Source organism: Lagenorhynchus albirostris, chromosome 9 (assembly GCF_949774975.1).
Source record: "Lagenorhynchus albirostris chromosome 9, mLagAlb1.1, whole genome shotgun sequence".
NCBI classification, from domain to species: domain Eukaryota; kingdom Metazoa; phylum Chordata; class Mammalia; order Artiodactyla; family Delphinidae; genus Lagenorhynchus; species Lagenorhynchus albirostris.
In genome coordinates this window covers 25,911,227-25,933,005 of record NC_083103.1, presented here as the reverse complement: position 1 = coordinate 25,933,005, position 21,779 = coordinate 25,911,227, and positions in this window count along the sequence as shown.

The following is a 21,779-nucleotide window of genomic DNA, read 5'->3' as shown; positions in this document are numbered from 1 at the left end:
ATGTAACTAATTAATAACTGAGTAAATGTGGAGTCTGATCAATTCCATCACACTAGACAACTAAATATTGGAATCTACCCATGACCATTCTCACTTCGAGTATACATGAAAAGAATCACCAAGAAAAGCCCAGAATTCATTCCCAACTGTAGTTCTCAAAAATTAATACATGTAGTTTGATAACTCCAACACAAAGAAAGTGAGGTTTAGGGGAGACGGAAACAACATCAGGGAGAAAGATGAGTGGAAAACGAGTCTCTACAGAGTAAACATTTTCCAGTTCTAGCCACATGCTATTAGTGGTGACAAGCAGAAACTGTGAAGAGTTGTAGATAGGAGATAATGCAATAATTTTTCTTCAAAGAGTGCTGGAGTTCTTGGGCTGCAGCTAAAAACTGATCAAGGTTACCAATTCCTGCATCCTGGAAGGTATGCTTGAGGCTTCACATTTAAGAAAGAAACAGGCACTAAGAGCAACCAAGACCAGAAAGTAGGGGAAATTCTTTTCAGAGGTGCGAGGCTTAGCACCAGACCATATACTCCAAGGAGAAGAGAGGAGAGTGTCAGGATGGATGAAGACAATATTTCAGTTCAGAAGTAAGTCGAGGCTGTAAGTCAAAGATCAGGAAACAAGGTCATTTATTCCAGAAAGGGATGTCGTTGAGATGTCTCCATGGGGTTCAGTGGAAATGGAAGAGTGTCCACCCAGTTTTAAAGCTAGAAACTGACAGGTTGAATGGAAATGGACAAAGGCTAAAACACCAAATCAAGGAAGATGGACAGTCTTTGGCGAGAAAAGAGTGGACCTCCAAAATGAATTTGGGGCACAGGGTTGATTTTAGGTCTCTTGGCATGGATAAAAAATGACGGCAGTGCTTGATTTGATCTCGAGAATCAATGCCAATTCCTTATTAAACTGTCAATCTTTCTTAGTGTCACCCTTTAAGATCTTGACTCAGTGAATGCGCCAGTGAACCTGAAAGCTGCGAGTTTCAACAGCTCTCCTTGAAGAGTAAACACCAGGCTCTCACCCAGAATTTCCAGAGTTTCTGGCATCATTCAGTGCCACCATCACACTGATTTTCCTAACAAGCTACACTGAATTGTTTACTTCATGAATCATTTTCAGAAAACTCCTAATCTTGGGAACAACTTAAAAAATAAATAGCTGGTACTGATTTCCCTAGAGCTCCCCAAACAACTAAAGCCTGTCGCTCCCCAGCCCTGCACTGTGGAAAATGGTGAGAATGGCCATGCTGGCAATCTGAAAGGTTATAAGACCTTGATAAACATCAATGACATTGTCCAAACCATTTTTCTCTAAAGGATAACTCCTGTGTCATCAGTCCACTTGAGCTCCTTTGGGGTTATGGAGAAGCTAGGGAAGGGATTAAACTCTGATCCCTCTTTGGGGAGTCCACTACGGGGAACTCCTTGGCTTCACAGCTCCCAGGATCATGCAGTGACTTGGGTCACTCATTTGTCTACACCAAGCTTTAAAAGGTAGGCAGATGCAGATGACCCAAAAGGGAAGCACCTGCCTATGTTCAATTGCCATTTCAATCTCGACCAGGTTGTCGATCTCCACGCAGAGGGGCAGCAGGTCTCAGGCTTCTCCTTCTCCTAGGGACGTCTCACTCAGCTCTGCTGCTATGACTAGGGCTCAGCTAGCCCAGACCAGCGGACCCCACTCAACAAAGGCCAGACAGCAACATGATCAGACTTTGCTTAAGGACGTTCACAGAGGGACACACACAGATAATCTGGATCGTGAAGCTGAGCTCTCTCTCATCGCACACTTGGTCCCTGAAGACCCCTTTCCCATCTGTGTCCTCCCACCTCTGTGTCGCAGAAGCCACATTCTCTATTCCCACTCCACGAGTGCCCTCAGGCATATCTAGAACCCTCTTTGTCTAGATCCAAAGAGGTGAGGTCAGGGACAGACAGGACTCCCTTCTCCAGCTTCCAAAGCCCCATCCCTGTCTGCGGCCCCCTCTCTCCTGGACTTTCACTCTAGGACGGTCATCTTCCTCAGAGTGGGGGAGTAGCCTTCAGCCTCTCAGCATGGGCCTTACTCAGGACCCCACCAGGTCAGGACACCACACACACACAAAGGTCACAGACACAGTGGAACACAGACTGTGGGTATTTGCTGACGAGGCTCTCACTGGCAGGTTTCAGTCATGAGTCATCCACTTAAAAACAGCATGGAGGATGCTCCCTGGGTCAGACACTGACACACAAAGCAAATGGAATGTCGTTTCTCCTTGAGAGAGGCACTAATAGAAATATACCGTGAGTCATGTAGGTAAGGTTAAATTTTCCACATTGGTAGCCACATGAATACAAGGACAAAGAAATTACAGGTGGAATTAAAGTGAATAGTATATTTTACATAACTCAAGATATCAAAATATTATAATTTCAACATGTAATTAATATCAACAATTATGAAATACTTTTTTTTTTTTTGGTACTACCTCTTCAAAATCCCACATGTACTTGACACTGACAGCACATCTCAATTCAGACTGGCCACATTCCTTGATAGCCACTGGTGGCTACTGGCCCCTGTACTAGACAGTGTAGCTCCAGAGGCTGACATTTCAGTGGCGCTGGAAGACGTTCCCATTCTAACCACCTCTCCCTGTAAAGTGATGTCCAGACTCAGAATTTGTCCCCTCCCTTAGTGCTCTATGCCAGGCAACGGAACAGATGCAAGAGTGGATCACAGCCTGTGCTCGGCACGGTTAGCACTGACTGCCCGACCTCCGACAGCATGCCTTCCTTGGGAGTCCTCCTATAGTTACTGTTTACAAGGTGTAAAAAGAGCCTGTTGATAGGTAGGTAGCTGAGCTACGCTACCCAAAGGCTTTCACGACTGCTGTCTTTGACTAAATTCCATGCCACTATTGGTCTCTGACCAGTAGATTCTAAGGTATGACACTGTGGATATTAGTAAAGTTATCAGTCAGGAACTCTTCAGCAGCACGTGACAATAACAAACTCAGGTAAACAACAGGCAAAGGGCGTGAGTGCTTTATCAGCCCACCTAACTAGAAAGCCCAAAGGAGATAAGCTTCAGGCAAGGCTTCATCAGTTTCACCAAGGACCCGACTTCACATTTTCTCCATTCTGTATTCTTCCACGTGGACATAAGCTTCAAGCTTCATACGGTGGTCTCTAGCAGCTCCAGGAACCCACCTTGACGTCTCAGAGTGGCTTCAACAGCAGATCACCTCACATCCAGCGGAAGAGAAAGAGCCTCTTCCCTAGCTCCCACAAATCCTAGGATCATCCTCCGCCATTGGCCAGAACTAGGCCACGTGTCCATTTCTGAACCAATCACATGTACAAGTGACTGCCGGCTTTCCCAACTGGCTTAGACCAATCAGGGCCCATCCCAGGAGCTGGAGGAGGGTTTATTCCACCCACACTGTATGGCAGAGAATGCAGAATGGTACAGTCCTCAAAGGAAAAAATCAAAGTCCCTCAGTGTGAGAAGCTGGGGGTAAACATGGAGAGGCCCCAACAAACGTCCACCACAATCAACATGATGTGTCCAAGGTTGTTACTTTATCTTGCCTGATGTGTGGGGATTCAACTGAGGAGTTGCTGAATTCTCTGGTAGCTTCAACCATGCCACACAAAATTAATTTCAGTCCTTCCAGAGAACTGTCATAACCAGCGGACTCCTTTGGCTGGAGAAAGATCTCCCCAGCGCAATGCGTTTAAGAAAACAAGCCCCCCCACCCCGTCCTGGATGGGATTTCCCCCAGACGGCTCCACTGAAATCCTGAATACAATCCAGGGATATTAAGACATAGGTGCTTCATAAGAGTTAAAAAGTACAAAAAGATTCTATGGACAAAGCTCAAGTGTTATCAGCTACTACCCTAAGAGTACACAAATAAACCCCGGTCAAGCATGAGATTAGCACATCTTTCAACATCTAGTAAAAAAATTTAAGGAAGCTTGTGATGTCAAATTTCTGTGAAGATCTCTTCAAATTTTTCTCTTAAACTCATAGTTTGCTGTGTGCCACCTCCTTCTGGTGACAAGAGGACACTATGCAGGTAAGGGGTGGGGCTGGGGGGTGGGGAGAATCTACAGGGATAAGGAAGCAAGGGATGCACTTGGAAGAAGAATAATTCTTGACACTAGAGCATCCCTCAGTACACTGCTGCTCCAGAGGTCTTTAAAAGATCACATTCATTTGAAAGATGGAATGCTCCTCCTACATTTATAATCTATAGCAATTACTGTAATTAATAATCAGTGACATCCATATGGGCAGGAACTGTGTCTGTTCTGTTCACCACCGGATACCCGAGTCCTGGAACACAGTAGGCACTCAGTAAATATTTGATGCAGTGAAATCCGATTGAATCTACTTTGTAGAACCAGCCTATTTTAACACACAGATTCAGTCTGAAGACTATTCCATATGTTCTAATGGAATTCCTCTAGGTGGTTGGACTGAGGTGGAGTGGGTGGTGGTGGTGGTGGCAGTGAGGGAGGAGCTGAGAGAACAGAGTGCTTAAATATGACCTAAAAGCAATCATTCCAACAAGTCAACCCTGGGTTGCCCAGTGCTGAGGATCCAGGGACAGAGATGGAGAGAACTCAAGTCCACAGATGTTCAGGGCAAGAGGGGACACCGAAGTAGTGATAGCACAATGTGACAATATATAACAGAGGGAAGTGTAAAGTGATGGGGCACAAAGATGAAAGGACAATTAATTTTCCCTAGAAAGATCAAGGAGGATTACAGGAAAGAATTTGGGACTGTAACTGGCCCTACCAGAAGCTTCCACGAAGACAATACTTAAAGTCTCCAGAGACCCAGAGGAATGGTGAGTAGCAGGTGGGAAGATCAGAGGTGCCCTGTAATCCCTGGAGCCTTTAAAAGTGGCCAATTTGTCTTCACAGATGGATGAGTCCTCCCTCTTCTGCCCCAGGAACCTTTGTGTTATGTCCCCATCACAGGCCAATGGGTTCCCAGTCTGCGAGAACAAAGCCCCAGCCAGCAGATGACACGGTGTCCTGAGGAGGTCAGCAGGGAGGGATGGGCAGTCCTTGCTTCGAAAGGAGGCTGTGGGTTGTTTTTGCCATGCTATTTTGTTTCTGGTGAAATTTAATAAACAGTGGTTCAGAAGAAGGGACCGCATCCTCTCCGCTAGATAGATCTGTTTTTGCCACATGGTTTTCAGTGTTCCTAATGAACTGTTATTAACAAGCTGTCAATTAAGTGCACAGATTAGGAGAGATGACACGGAGAGGTTTGTACAACAAAGCATACTCCCAGACTGCAAACTACAGACCCTTCCAGAGAGCTCGAGGGCCTCTTATTCGGACCTTCCAAGGAATACCTTTGACCCAGATGGGGAAAATATTGCAATTAGGTCTTGGTTTGGGGTGGGGGAGGGTGGTTTAAGATATGAACGAAAAGTGAAATAAAATTTTTTCTTATTCTAAGCGTTGAAAATCCTCTTGGCTTATGGCAAATCAAACAGTTAATTCTCTGCTGCAGCTCGTAAACCTGTTTTACTTCAATGGGTGCTGACAGAAGATTTTATTCTGCGTGGCTTTTATTGTCATTTCTTTTCCAGCTAATTGGTTCTGTAGGCTTTCCGCTGTTTATCAGGCCCCTCTTCCGAGGGAAAAACTCCACACAAAGGAAGAAAAGTACACAAATGAAGAGCAAACTTTAAATGTAATTATCTCTGTTCTCTGCCTGCTCCTTCCCCACAGTCTCCTAAGAAAGAGTGCATCCTGGGCTTCCCTGGTGGCGCAGTGGTTGAGAGTCCGCCTGCCGATGCAGGGGACACGGGTTCGTGCCCCGGTCCGGGAAGATCCCACATGCCGCGGAGCGGCTGGGCCCGTGAGCCATGGCCGCTGAGCCTGCGCGTCTGGAGCCTGTGCTCCGCAACGGGAGAGGCCACAACAGTGAGAGGCCCGCGTACCGCAAAAAAGAAAAAAAAAAAAAAAAAAAAGAGTACTTCCTGTTGGAGGAGCACTGATTCTCCCGCCCGTTTTATTGCCAGAGATGGGAATTAAGGGAGCGACTGAGAGCAGCGTCAGGGGTGCCGAGAAAAGAGAGGAGGAAGCTTAGCTCACTGCAGGACGGGGCTGTGTGAAGTGACACTAAGGGACGTGAACGGTTTTCTGCAGACCCGAAAGAGAAAGCAAACAAAAATCACAAGTGCTCCCTCGCTGAGGACTGTTGGAAGGGCTCCTCACACAGAAATGGGGCAACAAAAAGTCCAGATGCTGGTTAACTGTACGGAACAGCCGGACATACTGGGGGAAAGGGCGGCATCTTAATACGATGAACGAAATGGCCCCGTTGACAGGTTTGTCAAAGGGCCGGTAGGGGTTAATTCTGGAAAGGAGGCCACCAGGAGGGGCAGTCTCTGAACACAGGGAGCTGTTGTTAGGAAACAACTGTTTCCATTCACACCCCCAGAGTCAATCATTTCCCCCAGAAAGACATGGGAAGCTCTGCTGGCTGGGCCCTGAGGTTTGCAGAGCTGATTCCTGACTGGCTCAGCCTTCTGTGACTCAGTTTCCCCACCTGCCGAAGGACTGGAATGATGATGAAGGGAGATGCCCAGAGGCAGGACAGAGGTGGGTCCAGGAGGAGAGATGGCCAGCAGTCAGGCCCCTGAGGCTCCCGGTTCCTCCTTCCCTTCCCCGGGCACCTGCGCCTCCTGCTGTCATGCCTATTATATCTCAGGTTTCTCCCTCCCTCTGGTTCAACACCACCTCCCTCCCCTTCAAGACTTCTCTTAGAGTCACCCATGACCCTCTTCAAGTCCGATCTTAGGCCCTTGCCCTACCCTGCTGTAAGGGAGGAGCCCTAAGTTTGGAATCTGAAAACCCAGGCTGGAGTCCTAGTTCTGCCGTTCACTGTGTGACAATAAATGCATTTCTTGACCTCTCTGAACTTTGCTTCCTTTTCTGAAAACAGATCACAGAGGAAAAAGAGTCTGTTATGAGGCTCTTTTTTTTATTTGAAATAATGGAAAACTTTATAAACGAGAAGGCAATAAACTAGAAATTTTAAAAATCTCCCTCTCTCTCTCTTTTTCTCTTTTAGTAGCGGCAGCCTCTTCTCCAAATGACATCTTAATGTAAAACAGAGGAAAGGCACATGGTTCTGGTAGAACAGGGACAGAGCCCCCATCTCCTTGGCCACATCCTCCAGGTTTTATTCTCTGCTTCATAGTTTGAAAACCACTGTCCTCAAGTCATAGCCACTAAATTACTAATCAAAAGTCTTTTGAAAATAAAATTCCATGCTGGTACCAATAACCTGAATGGAAGATGGCCAAACAATGCCTTCAAATGCTTATTCACCTTGACAGTTATCAGTCCAAGATGGGGCTGACTCCCACCTATTTAAGTATAAACTTATGACAATGACCTGGTGTCGTTTAAGCTTCCTCATGGTGACTCCTGTTCCATTCACCACCACATCAGTGTATGACCCTGCTCCCTCTGTGTCTTATATTCATGGCTGTTTATCCTTTAAAGGAGGTAACTTCTGTCCATTTTGTGACTCACTTGTGCACACACACACACACACACACACACGCACACACAAACTCTTAATAGCTAGATAAAAGTTTAAGTTTCTTAAAACCAGTCTAAGAAAAATAAGCTACAGATTCATTAATAAAGAGCTCTTTGGAACCCCGCAACGATCCCTACCGTCAGCCACGTTTCCGTAAGTGACCACTAGCAATTGTCCGTGGCTGACTAGTGTCCCTGTAGTCAAGAAAGGAGTCTGCTGGACAGAGGAGGGGCTGGCAGGTTTATTAGCAGAGCTCCTCCGATCAGCTTTGCCTAGGCCCGGTTTTAATTCAAAGTATTCCTGCAGGATTCACCATTACCTTCCCCTTTTTGCACTCTGCCCGTTTCGTTAAGCAGTTCTCCCAGATCTCAACGCTAACTGTCGTGGCAGCCTGCGAAGCCGCATTCCCTACCCGCAGCCCCAGAGAAGCCCAGAGGGAAAGTCAGCAGGCACAATCATAGCTCTCATGTGTCTTTCTGGAGAGAAGGCTTAAGTGTTATTTTATATATTTTCTCTGCACCATGTCAGTGATTTTCTCCAGAAGCACAAGCCTCGGGCTTTTCCCCCCAACAATGAAAATTTCATGGAAAAGTTATCCAGACTAAAGAAGGCAACATTTTTCCCCCCCTCAGAGGCTGCTTTCTGCCTCACGCTGCTACTAGAAACACAGAGTCACAAATAAATCCAAGAAAGCAGAAGAGGGGTGTAAAATATGAACAGAGAAGGGAAAAAAAGAGGGGAGTCAGAGAAACTGAGACAGCTCAGCCTTTAGAAGAAAAAGGCATCATAAACTGCTTTCCTTACAAATGAGAGAATCAGGCCTACAAGGGGCCTTTCCTACTTCCATTCCCAATCCAACGCACCAAGCCAAGGGCATTCATGGCTTTCTTGTGCCCTCTAGTGGGCAGAGGTGGTCAGTGTTTTTCCTTGAGCGACAGCCACAGTCTCATGCACTTGTCGGCCTTCTTATTACATCATGAATTTTGATAAGCCCATTAGCCAGCCAGGCAGCCAGGAGGAGGATGTCTTTCTCACTTGATGACTACACAATGAGGAATAATATATTTTAATTTAAACACCATAAACCTATTGAGTGCTTAATTAACTTTAACCGTCTTTAGGGGAATGAAGCCAATTTGAGGGGGTCAAAAGGAGTTGTTTCAATATCAAACAGTTCTACATAGTCAATCCATTCATTCGGCCTACAGCTACTGATTAACACACAAAATTAACATGTTAGTAAAAATTCATATTCAGGCCTCTGGGGAAATTAAGATGCGCATGCACAGGGCATGATTAGCACAGCTATTGTTTTCTCCCAACAATATAATTTAATGGGTTTTTAGAATTACAGAAAGAGAGACTCAGTGCTGGTTTGAATTGATTATTTACCACAAAGCTTTGAAATATAGAAAAGATAGAAAACATCTCAAGCCAAAAGGGCCAGGGAACAGAGGCGTTTGGGCTCAGAGTGAGCGCATCTTACTAAGGAGTTTGGCCAGGACGAGCGGATCCAGAGGCAGGCTGGGTGCCACAACCAGTCAGGAGCTGGGGCCAACAGGAGGAGTGGGGAGAGGTCTTTCGGCTGCGTGGAAAAGCACGGTAGGAGCTACCTTCCCAGGGAGAAGGAAACTATTTCATTTAAGATTTAATCAGACTACACACCCAGCCTATTTCCCAGAAGTATCTGAGGAATTTACATTATTCAAACACATATAAAAAGAATAAATAGGGGCTTCCCTGGTGGCGCAGTGGTTGAGAGTCCGCCTGCCGATGCAGGGGACACGGGTTCGCGCCCCGGTGCGGGAAGATCCCACATGCCGCGGAGCGGCTGGGCCATGTGAGCCATGGCCGCTAAGCCTGCGCGTCCAGAACCTGTGCTCCGCAACGGGAGAGGCCGCAACAGTGAGAGGCCCGCGTACCGCCAAAAAAAAAAAAAAAAAAAAAAAGAATAAATAAAAAGCATATAATTTTGTTTTAAAAAAAGATAAGGAGTCCATGAGAAAGAGAGCAGATTTAGTTCTGAGCTTCCTGGCAGCCAAGGGAAAAGTGCTAAGTGCACTGGGATATATAGTTATCATTATCTGATGCCCTTTACAGTAACATATAAGTTTGTCTGGAGAGACATGTTTCCCTCTTCATGCTGAATTTGAGAGAAATTAATTGTGTGGTTACTTACAGAAAGCTCACTGTATAAGAAGATGATGGTCAATGTGTTTAATTACAGCTTAGCAAAAGATATGGAGATGTTCTTCAGAAAGTGCTCCTGTGCTATCACTCCATAAAAGGCGAGCACGAAGCTTTAAACTGAAACTGGCAAACCCATTTCTGTAGGGAACTAAAATAATACAGTCTAGGTATATGCTTTCTGATGATCTTTCTTGAGTTCCTGTGATAACAGTAGATTTAGGACCCAGACAAGCAGGAAGGAAAAAGCACTTTTTCTCACACAGAATTTACAGGGTTTTATAAGAACCTCATAACTGACCTGGTAGCCTTCAGTCTCTTCCCCTCTCCAAACCGTCTCTACACGGCCAAGAAACGAAGCTTCCTATAACATTGACTTTAAGATACCCATCTTGGCTCACAACCCTCAGTGCCTCCTTCCTCCCCACATAGGTCTGTTTTCAGCCTCATATCTCAACACTGCCCCACACAAATCCTCCAGCCAATGCCTAACCAGGCCTCCGGGCCCTGTACACACCGTCCCCCCATCCCGCCCTGGGCTGCCTTTCCTCTGCCTTTCCACTTCTTCAAATCCTCCTTTCCCCACCAAACCTTTCCCCACTCTCCTCAAAGGCTAATTTTCTGCACAATAAATAATCAAGGCCCTTCACTATCTGACCCCAACCCTGCTTCTGCCATTACCTTCTGCGTGTCCCAAGCTTCAGGCTACGGAACTCCTGCTTTTCCCCACTTACCACCAATGTTCAAATCTCTGCCCCTTTGCCCATACCATCCTTCCGCCTTGCTGTCTCTCCTCTTTCGACCCGGCACACTCCTCCTTCAAGACCCAGCTCATCTGATACCTCTTCTCTGAAACTGTTCTCACCCTTCAGGCAGTTAGTCTCTTCTGCCCTCTGCTCCCAAAGTGCCTGCCCTCACCTAGTCTAGAACCCAGCACAGCTGACTGCGAATACTTAGGTCCAGCTGCATCTTTCCTGCCACACCGGGAGCTCCCTGTCGACAAGGGGCGTGTTTTTAGTGCCCCTTCTTTCCTTTCCTTCCCTTCACTTCCCCTCTCTCTGTCCTCCCTCTCTCCCTCCCTCCCTTCCTTCCTTCTCTCCTGTGTCCAATGATACCTGGCACTTATTAGGGCTCAGAATATGCTAGTCGAACTAAATCACTCAATGATCCTCACTCACATCTCCTGGGTGACAGGGTCTCATGGATTTGCTTCTCTGTGGCCCTCATGCTGGTCCTCATGTTGGGGGAAAGCGGTCACAGTCTCTGTTTGCTGTGGCAGGAAGACCTTTCACTGTCGTCTGTCTGTCTGCCTGCCTCCTTCTCTCCCCTCTCTCATAGGTTTTTCTTCACCAAGGAAGCCTGGCAAAGAGGACAGGTACAAGAAACCAGACAGAGAAAAAGATAATGGTTGAGAGGACCCGGAGAACACAGTCTTTTTCCTCAGAGATAACTTGGACACAGATGGCTTTGTTTCCTGGAGCTGGGAGAGGCCCAAGGTCAAAAGATACTAAAGCCCAGTCCTTCAGCAAAGTGAGCAGACCAGCAGCCAGGTCACTTTCACAGGCCGGGGTCAGAGTGATGGAGACAGGGGCTGGGTTGGCTGTAGCCCAGGAGACAGGACTGGGACTCCTGAGCAGAAGAGATGGGGTCTGGGAACTCAGCATGTGTCAGGATCACTGGGGCAGCCAGTAGGGCGGGAGAAACCTCACCGTGAGCTCACAGGCTGGAATAGGTTGGCAGCCGGTTCCCGTCAAAGAGGAGAGGGCGTCTTAATGTCCCAGTGACCTTGGCTTGCTTCCCCTCCTCCTAACTCTTTTCTCCGTTAACCACTGGGTGTCCACTCTGTTCCTCCACAGGTATCAGAAGATGCAAACATTTTCAACCAAATATGTTCACAGGGAAGTTTTTCTACTACTGGCTGAGGGCAATGGAGCGAAAGCTGCTCCGAGGCACACACCAAATGCTCTGGCTTCAGTCTCTCTGTTGGGCTTCTTTTGCTGGGCACATTGCTTCCCTGGACCATCCGACGGAGGCGGCCTATCCTATCCTGTCACGTGCTTTGGGGTTCACGCTCTGACCCCCCCTCACTCCGCCCTCCCCCTACGGCACTATTTCGTTACAGAATAATGTACGCACACTTCATCGCCATTGGATGGACTGAGTGGTTTGGGGCTATAGCAGTTACAAAGCCACCTGAGGTTCAGCTCTTCCTCCGAAGCACAAAGGCAGGATGGCTCCCTGGGTATCTGAACTGACCACCCCAGAGGGCACCCTCCACATCGCTGGGGAGGCACTTCCTGGGGGAGGTTTCACACACTCACCTGAAGTCTTAAAAATGTGCGCATCCTTAGGACCCTCAATTTATTTAGGAATTTATGCCAAATAAATAATTGTGGATGTGTTCAGAGATTCAGCTGTATGGGCATTCACTACCGTATGATTTAGGGAAAGCTGGAAAGATGCTCGACAATAGATAGGTTCCTTAAGGAAACTATGGTGTCCAGTCAATGGAATACCAGCAGTCTGAAGCAGATTAGTATTTATCGGCAGAGAAAAACATGTTCATCCTACCTTATTAAATCAAAGGGCACAGACTAAATCAGTTTCTACAGTGTAATCCCATTTTATTTAAAAATATATGTAATATGTGAATGTACAGAGGAAGTTCTGGAAGGATAGTTACGATGTCCTCAGTAGTTATCACTATGTCACGGAGTCCTGGTATTTTTTCATTGTAATCTTTCCGCGAATCTGCAATTTTTAATTTTTTAACAATAAAACTGTGTTGCTTTTGTAAAAGAAAAACAAAGAGTTCTTTTAAATTATTTTTTAGAAACCTAAACATGCAGCTATGAGCTATTCCTACTCTTATTGAAATATCCCCAGATTTTAGGAAACTGTTATCTTGCTTGGCTAAGACTCTGCCACCCAGCACCCATTCCCCCCTTCTTTGGTAATGAAACCCCAATGTTTTGCTGGGTGAAAATCACTCAGCTAAATGACTACATTTTCCAGCCTCCCGTGCAGATGGTGTGACCCTGAGCCTAAGTGCTGCCCGAGGAGACATTTGCAGAAGTGTTATGTGGGGCTTCCGGGAAAACTCTTCAAGAAAGCTGACTCCACTGGAAGTTCTGTCCATCTGTCCTTCCCCCTTCCTTCCTTCTTGTTGCCCTGATGGTTGCAGCTCCAACAGCTTTCCTAAATCATGGGTGACTTTGGGTTGGAGGCTTTGTGATAGAACGGTGGAGCTGAAAGGTAGAAGGCGCCTGGGTCCCTGTCATCCCCGCCATGTCCGCGCATCTCCGGACTTCTTCTACATAAAAAAAATTACATTCTTGTTTATGTGCCCATTATTTGGATTTTCTGCTATACGCAGTCATCTCTACTCCTCCCTGTTACAGTGGGGTCAACAGTTACTTAGAGGAAAAATAAAGGCAGTCAAAGGACTTTAAATTCTAAATTGGGGTGGCAAAGGAAGCCAGCCAATATTTCAGAGCTGGGCTTTTATGTGCTATTATTTAAAATCATAAATGCTGACATTTATGCAACTGAGGGAGAAAATGCCATTATTTCAAACATTAACAGCACAGAGCTATGGCAAGTTATTTCACTTAGAAGATGTTTAACACAGGCACCATAATTGTCAGTTAATGGGTCAAGGAACCAAGAGAGACCTGCCTTTGTGTGTTACGGCCTCCTCTCTGCAGACCACAAATATTTCATTTTATGATTAGGAAATGTAATTATGTCTAATGCAAATTACAAGCCAGGAAACCACCGCAAAGTCATGTTGCTTTTGTGGCACTTCAGTCCTTCCATTACATTACAAACACCACAGCCCCCCAAAGGCAAAGCTGAGCTCCCAAGACCCTGTGGAGAATGCGTAATCATGCCCATCACAGAATGTTGGGCAAAGCTTCCAAGGCGACTTTTTTTTTTTTTTAAATTTTGGCTGCGTTGAGTCTTCGTTGCTGCACGCGGGCTTTCTCTAGTTGCAGTGAGCGGGGGCTACTCCTCGTTGCGGTGCGCAGGCTTCTCATTGCGGTGGCTTCTCTCGTTGCACAGCACGGGCTCTAGGCGTGCGGGCTTCAGTAATTGTGGCGCCAGGGCTCAGTAGTGGTGGCTCGCGGGCTCTAGAGAGCAGGCCCAGTAGTGGTGGTGCACGGCTTAGTTGCTCCGCGGCACGTGGGATCTTCCCGGACCAGGGCTAGAACCTGTGTCCCCTGCACTGGCAGGCGGATTCTTAACCACTGCACCACCAGGGAAGTCCCAAGGCGACTGTTTAACCACAGCTTTCCCCAAACTGCAGCTTTCAGGTACCTCCCTCTCGCCTGACTGGTTCCTTGTCTTTTAAGATTCTTGTCCGGTGTCCCCTCCTCCAGGCAAAGCTCCTTGGTGTTCCCATAATACCTACCGCTCACCGCTCATAACAGCTGCCGTCTATTGGACCTTATTAGGCACCAGGTGCTGTGCTAATCGGTGCTCTACGTGGACTATCTCATTTAACCCTCATAACAGTGCTGTGAGGTAGGTGCACGCACATTTTATAAATGAGGATACGAGGCTTAGAGAAGCTAACAACCCCCCCGAGGCCTTGCAGTTATGCTCCCAAGATTACAAGGTAATGATTCAACAAACTCACCCGGCCCTAGAGGCCAAGTCATACCTTCTTGTAAACCAGAGGCAGCCTCTTATTACACTGTGTGCTTCCCATCCCTGCGGGGCTCAGCGTCCAGGAGGCTACTCAATAAACGTCGGCAGAATAACTGACTGCTACAGCATCAGTTCATTCCTATCCAACCACACAGACTTGGGTTAAAAGTCACCAATAAAAAAAAAAAAAAAAAAAAGTCACCAGATGAAATTGAGAATTAGTCTCTGTGCCTGGAAGTAGCAGCCCCAGAGCTGGGGTTCAACGGGAGTCTGTTTATGGGCAGCGTGACCCACCGCTGAGGATGGAAGCTCATTTCAAGATGCGCCCTTGTACTGCCGAGGGATGCGTGGTTGGGAAGAGTCCACACTTCTTCCTCATGATTCTTCACGGAAAGAAGACAGAACCAACGGCAGCTTAAAAACACATGAGGAGGGACCTCCCTGGTGGCACAGTGGTTAAGAATCCGCCTGCCAATGCAGGGGACACGGGTTCGAGACCTGGTCCGGGAAGATCCCACGTGCCGCGGAGCAACTAAGCCCGTGCGTGCGCCACAGCTACTGAACCTGTGACACAACTACTGAAGCCCGTGCACCTAGAGCCCGTGCTCCACAACAAGAGAAGCCACCACAATGAGAGGCCCGTGCACCTCACGAAGAGTAGCTCCCACTCGCCGCAACTAGAGAAAGCCCCTGCACAGCAACAAAGACCCAACGCAGCCAAAAATAAAAAATAAATTAAAAAAAAACACACACACACACATGAGGAACAGCACCCTGGCGGGCAGCCCCAGCCCTCTGCTCGGATTCCAGAAGACAACGGCGCCAAACTCAGAACAGGATTTAGAGGGTATCCTTGAAGGGGCCCCAGAGCCTCCCGGCGGAGATTCAGCTGAGGCCGGGGCCAGCCGGGGCCCAGGCAGCAAGGCTTTCCCCCGGTCCCACAGCGAGGATGCTCCTGGTCTCCCCACAATACTGAGCACTGATTAAACTCCCGTTTAGGGCCAAAGCTGCCACCTGTTGAGTCCCCATGACACACCAAGCACGTGTTCCTGCCCTGGGAGGATGCGCAGAATTGGGCAGGAGAAGACCTTTGTTTCTCCTCAGGAGACTCTGAGAAACCACGAAGTGAAGTATCAGGAGAAGAGGAGAGATCAGGTCTGTTGCCACCCCTTCTGCGAGCCCTCAGAGAGAGCTTCTCCACGGGGCCTTCAGATGCCTCTCTCCCTCTCTCTCTCCGCCACCTTGGTGAGCCCCTCCATGCTTGTGGCTGTAGTGCCCTCCAGGGGGAGTGAGCCTGGGCCCTGCGAGGTGGGCACAGGAAACGGGCGGCACGACGGGGACCTGCCAAGTGGAAGCATCGCTTCCAGCGGCAGCAGTATCTGGCCGCCTGGCAACTCCACGGCCGGGTCTGGAGTTGTGCCTGAGATTTTCTTCTTTCTGATTTTCGACATCTCCCCCCCAACCCCCACTTTATTTTTTTCCTAAAAGCATCCTCTGGAAAGCCACTCCTTGCAGCCCTGCGAGGGGCCGGATGGGGCCGGTCCTGAACGGCTGTCTTCAGTTTACTACAGAGGCTACCTCTGACTCCTTAGCCAACCATAGGCTAAAATCTAGCGTTCTTGAAACTGCAAGTTTGGCTTGTGAAGTGAAAATGAAATCCTGTGTCCTCTGGCGGTCTAACGAGGCCACTTTGGTTAGGGTTGTATGCTTATGGACAGCTATTCAGCTCTGCAGTGGACACAGGGCTGGGTCATCAGCGGGCTTCTCAGTGACCACTGTGAGACCTCAGCATCCTGAAAAGGAACAGGGCAGGCTGGGGACACAGAGACCCAACGTCTCCCAGGTATTCCTCCTTCCTGTGCATCCACAGTCAGCAATCTCCGAAGATTCCATGTCTCCAATGGCTATTTTATAGCTTCTTCTCTATGCACGGCACCAGAAACGCCAGCCTCCAACACCTGTTGCCTGGGCTTGTCCTAAAGGCTCCCATCTCTCGTCCCTCTCGTCTCTCCTCCACACTGCAGACCTAAAGCCCAGCGTGATCCAGTCTCCCCCACTGCCAACGCCTCAACACCACCATCTGGCCCAGACGCACTTTTCTATCCTCCTCCTCATCTGTAGAGGAGTACTGTGCTCCTGCTTCCTACCCTAAGGACACGTGCTCACCTGTTTGTGGTGTCGCCCCTAAAGTCTGTTCCCACTTCTCTGGTTTGCTGTGTTCTTCATTCTTCAAAATCCAGTTCATATCACCCCCTCTGGGATGGAGACCACCAAACCACATACTGCCCACTCCAGGCTGAATGAATTACTCCCTCCTTTGCGCTCTGTAACTCCTTCATACCTTTTTTGCCTCCCCCGTGGGACTGTCAGCTCTTTGAGTCTAGAGCCTGGTGTGAACTCATCTGAATTCAGAATTCATCTCTCTGAAAAGTCTTAATATTGTTGCATGTAACTGTTAGATTATGTCATCATGATCAGTCCAAACAGGGGACTTTTCTGGCCCATTATAGCCTAGTGATTAAGAGCCAGACCACCTGAATTCAAATTCCAGCTCCACTGCTTACTAGCTGAGTGATGTTGGGCAACGACTTAACCTCTCTGTGCCTCATTTTTTTCCTCCTGTAAATGGAGGGCATAATAAATACTTACTTCATTGGATCTTTGAGAGAACTAATTGAGTTAACACATATAAAGTTCTTAGAACATAGTAAACCCTATGTCAACATTGACTATTATTTTTAAATATACCAAATTTCCAGAGAGGGACAAAGAGATTGTCCAGCTAACAAGCATTTGTGTAATACCTGGCATTGAGGTACTATTCTTTCCTTCCCATTTTTTTAGGAACTAACTTCTAATGAGAAGGTTTTGTTGATTTTTTTAAGTCGTTGCCATCCATTAAGGGTTTAGCCTTTTCACGGAGTATGTATATAAATTAATCATGTATTCAAAAGAAACACAGTATAGCTGCTAAGAGCTTAGCCTCTATAGCCAGGGCTCCCGGATTATTCGCAGGTGTCTCCACTCTGTGACTTAACCTTCTGCCTGACGCCTCCCTCAGCAGGTGCTGGTCACCACCTGTGACCTCTCTAATCTGCTGTTTCCTTCTCTGCCTTTACACATAATCTTGTCTCCCCTGCAAGACTCCAACCATATTGTGGGCCTGGCGCCTTCTAATACAGTGCCTTGCACAGGAAAACCCAATAAATGTTTGCTGGTTGACTAGTTTTCTGATAATGCGAAGTACCACCGTAGGGCTAGAGAAGTAGTTCTCACCCCTCAGCCCCAGGGGCTATTTTGCCCACAGGGGACATTTGACAATGCCTAGAGACATTTCTGCTTGTCACACCTGGAGGGGTGCGTTACTGGCATCTAGAGGGTATAGGCCAAGGATGTGCTAAATGTCCTACAACGCACAAAACAATCACCTCTCCACAATAAAGAATTATGCCTAAGATGTCAACAGAGACTCTGGGTTAGAGCCATAAGAAGAATAAAAAGAAACAAGATTTGGGAAATACACTTACATCAGTAACACATTGTTAGAAATGGGAGGTTCAGCTAGATTCTATTTCTCTGAGTACTGCTCATAATTTTAGAAAAATTACAAGGAATCCCTGTGGTCCCAAACCACATGATAATGCGAATTTGGAGATATGGTAATCAACAGTTGGCAGAAAACTCACCCCAGCCTTTCCATTCACCTCTCAATAAGCAATAATGCGACCCTACATTTCATGGGGTGGAATTCTGGGACCCACTGATGGCATTATGGTTGGGTTAGATTGTAGTTCCATGGTGTTAGCAGAGGTTCTGAGCAGGCTAATGCCACTGTGGCCAGTCGAGTGATTTTTTTATCCCACCTGTGGGGCTTCACTGGGATTGGTCCTATTTACCTTCTTTCTTAACCTGAATGGCATTTCTCCTTTCATGTCGGGTTAAGCGCGTGGGCTTTGGAGACGGGCAGAGCCAGACTGCACTCTCTGCTCTTCCAGTGGTCTGTGCACCCCAGAAGGGCAGGGACGGGGCTGTGTCACGACCAGTGCGTATTCAACCCCTGAAAAGTGACGGCACCCGGGACACATCTGTGGAAGGAATGATTGCACTCACTCGCTCTTACCTCATTCAGACTCACTTTCTTCATCTATAAAATGGAGAAAATCGCACCTAGGGCAGCAGTTGTTGCAAGAATGCAATGAAGTGAAATCATGTGTCAACAGTTCAAGCTCCCAGTATAGGGCTGGACACAGTTCAGTGAAGGCTGCTATCCCTCCATCTAAAAACTAGTAACCATCTGCTGGCTCTTTCAGAATCCTGAAAGGTATCACGATTTCCTCCCTGAATCCTCTTTTCTTCAAAGAAGCACTGTCAAGCCAGAGGAAGCTCTAAAGCACTGGGGTGGGTTTATTTTTCTGAAACTAATTAAAAATCAAAAGTTCTGCCATGATTTCTAAGCCAAATTTATTCTCACATATGGGCTTCCCACTTTAAATTTTAATTTGATTATGCACATTTCAGACTAGCAACCGGAATGGATGAGGGCCAGGGTCCTGTCTTTTTATATTTTCTCAGCATTACCTACCTACAGCAGGTGCCTAATAAATAGTAAATGAACAAAGGAAAGGACCGTATCCTCAGGTTTTAGCTACCAGATTCCCTAAGGGTGAAGACTAGTTATACAAACATCAAATCTTATCTATTTGTACTCTGGTTCACGATTGAACATAAAGCTATCAAGATGAAAGAGTTTAATTGTAGCGTCAACGCTTCAGATAAAACCTTGCAGACCCCATGGCTGCTGAGAGAATTTCCATAAGGCAGCGTCTGTCAGTACACAGGCCGGGAAGGCAGCATGGCAGAGCAGAGCAGGAGAAAGGGCTGGTTCCAGACCTAACTGGGTTCAATTCCTGGTTCCACCAGTTTCTAATTGTGCAACTTCAAGTCTCAATTTTCTCATCTGTAGAAGGGTAATAGTACACCTGCTGCTTTGGGCTGAATTGTGCCCCCATCCCAAATTCACAGGTTGACATCCTAACTCCCAGTACCTAGAATGTAACCTTATTCAGAGATAGGCTCTTTACAGAGGTAATCCAGTTTAAATGAGGTCATCAGGGTGGGCCCTACTCCAATACGACTGGTGTCCTTACAAAAAGGGGAACTGTGGAGACAGACAGGCACAAGGGGAACTTTGGAGACAGACAGGAACACAGGAAAAATGCCAGGTGAAGATGAAGCAACAGATCGGGGTGACGCTTCTACAGGCGAAGGAACGCCAAAGGTTGCCAGCAAACTACCAGAAACTAGGGGAGAGGCGTGGACAGATTCTCCCTCACAGCCCTCAGAAGGAGCCAAGCCTGCAGACACCTTGATGTCAGACTTCTGGCCTCCAGAACTGAGACAGTAAATTTCTGTTGTTTACGCCACTGTTTGTAGTATCTTGTTATGGCAGCAAACTAACACAACTACCTTGTAGGCTTATCATGAAGAGTCAAGGTAAAGTTATAAAAAACACATTCCACAGCTAGGTGACCAAGCTGGTAGTTGTTGTTATTACTACTTAGAATATCACAAGTTGAGGGACTTCCCTGGTGGTCCGGTGGCTAAGACTATGTACGTGCTCCCAATGCAGGGGGCCTGGGTTCAATCCCTGGTCAGGGAACTAAATCCCACATGCTGCAACTAAAAGATCCTGCGTGCAGCAACTAATACATCCCGCACGCAGCAACAAAGATCTCACATGCTACAACTAAGACCCGGCGCAGCCAAATAAATAAATAAATATTTTTTAAAAAAAGAATATCACAAGTTGAAATAACATAGATATCAGACGCACCTGTATGCTGAACACGGGAAATATCCTATTGTCTGCATATAAGTCAACTCCCTAAATGCGAATTTCCCATTTGTTTCCAATGAGAAAACCAGGGAAAAACCTTTCAGGGATATAGACAAAATAGCCAAACGCCTACTTATAATACGTAGTGTAACTGAGTGACACATACACGTGCAAAATCGCATATATAAAAAATCATACATTGATTTATAAATAATGCTTTTCCCATTTCCCTATTTCATGAAATAATTTTATTCTAACATCACTCTTCATCACCTAGGACTCTTTTGAGTCTGTTTTCAAGAGAACTTCATCTTTGTTTCCATCTATGTTACTTGAGATGCAGCACTTTTGAGTCTGTGTATGATGCTAACACAAAAATTTTATCCTACACCACAGTACTATTTTCCCATACCATTGTAACTGTTGTGGGTTTTTAAATTTATTTGTACTTATATGTCTATTCATTACCTTCACAGCATGATCACATTGCTTTGTAAAGTGATTTCTAAAAGGTGCATTTATGACAAATTCTAACTGTTGCCATTGTGAAATCATACCCAAAGAGTAATTCCTAAATCAGTGTTGGGAACCTCTCTAAGCATTGAAAACTAAAGTTGATTTAGGTGAATTCAGGCTACTGTGATTTTTCAAAGTAAAACAATTGAAAGAGAATCCCATTACATGAGACAACTTGAAAGACTTGAACATAAGTAACTTCTTTCCTGAGGGGCAATTCCGGGGGGAAAAACCCAACACTTTAGTTCAGACTATAAGCAGCTTATGCACAGCTTACTTTATCCATCCCAAAGCTTTTTCTTATGTCCCACTGATTCTCACCCTTCAGGGCCAAGTTCAAATGTCCCTTCCTCTATGAAGCCCCTCCCCCACGTAGTTGGAATGACTCTCATCGCTTAGCTCCCACCGCACACCGCTGTCCATCTCCCAGAGTTTCCTTTAGTGTGGAACCAGGGTGCTTGTGTTAGTCACCCTCAGGCAGCACCTTGCTTTGCAAACAATAGGTTCCTTTTTCTTTAATGAAGGACAGAAAATAACTTTAGTCTTTTCCTCTGGCTGTAAAGTTATTACATATTTATTGTAAAATTTTCAAATTTCATAGAGATGTTTCAAGAATAAAGTCCATTCTAAAACTCCCCCACTTGGGCTTCCCTCGTGGCGCAGTGGTTAAGAATCCGCCTGTCATGCAGGGGACACAGGTTTGAGTCCTGGTCCGGGAAGATCCCATATGCCACGGAGCAACTAAGCCTGTGCGTCACAACTACTGAGCCTGCACTCTAGAGCTTGCGAGTCACAACTACTGAGCCCAAGTGCTGCAACTACTGAAGCCCGCGTGCCTAGAGTCCGTGCTCCACAACAAGAGAAGCCACCGCAATGAGAAGCCCGCGCACCGCAACGAAGAGTAGCCCCCGCTCACTGCAACTAGAGAAAGCCTGCGCGCAGCAACGAAGACCCAACACAGCCAAAAATAAAAATAAATAAATTAAATAAATTTTAAAAAAACCTCCC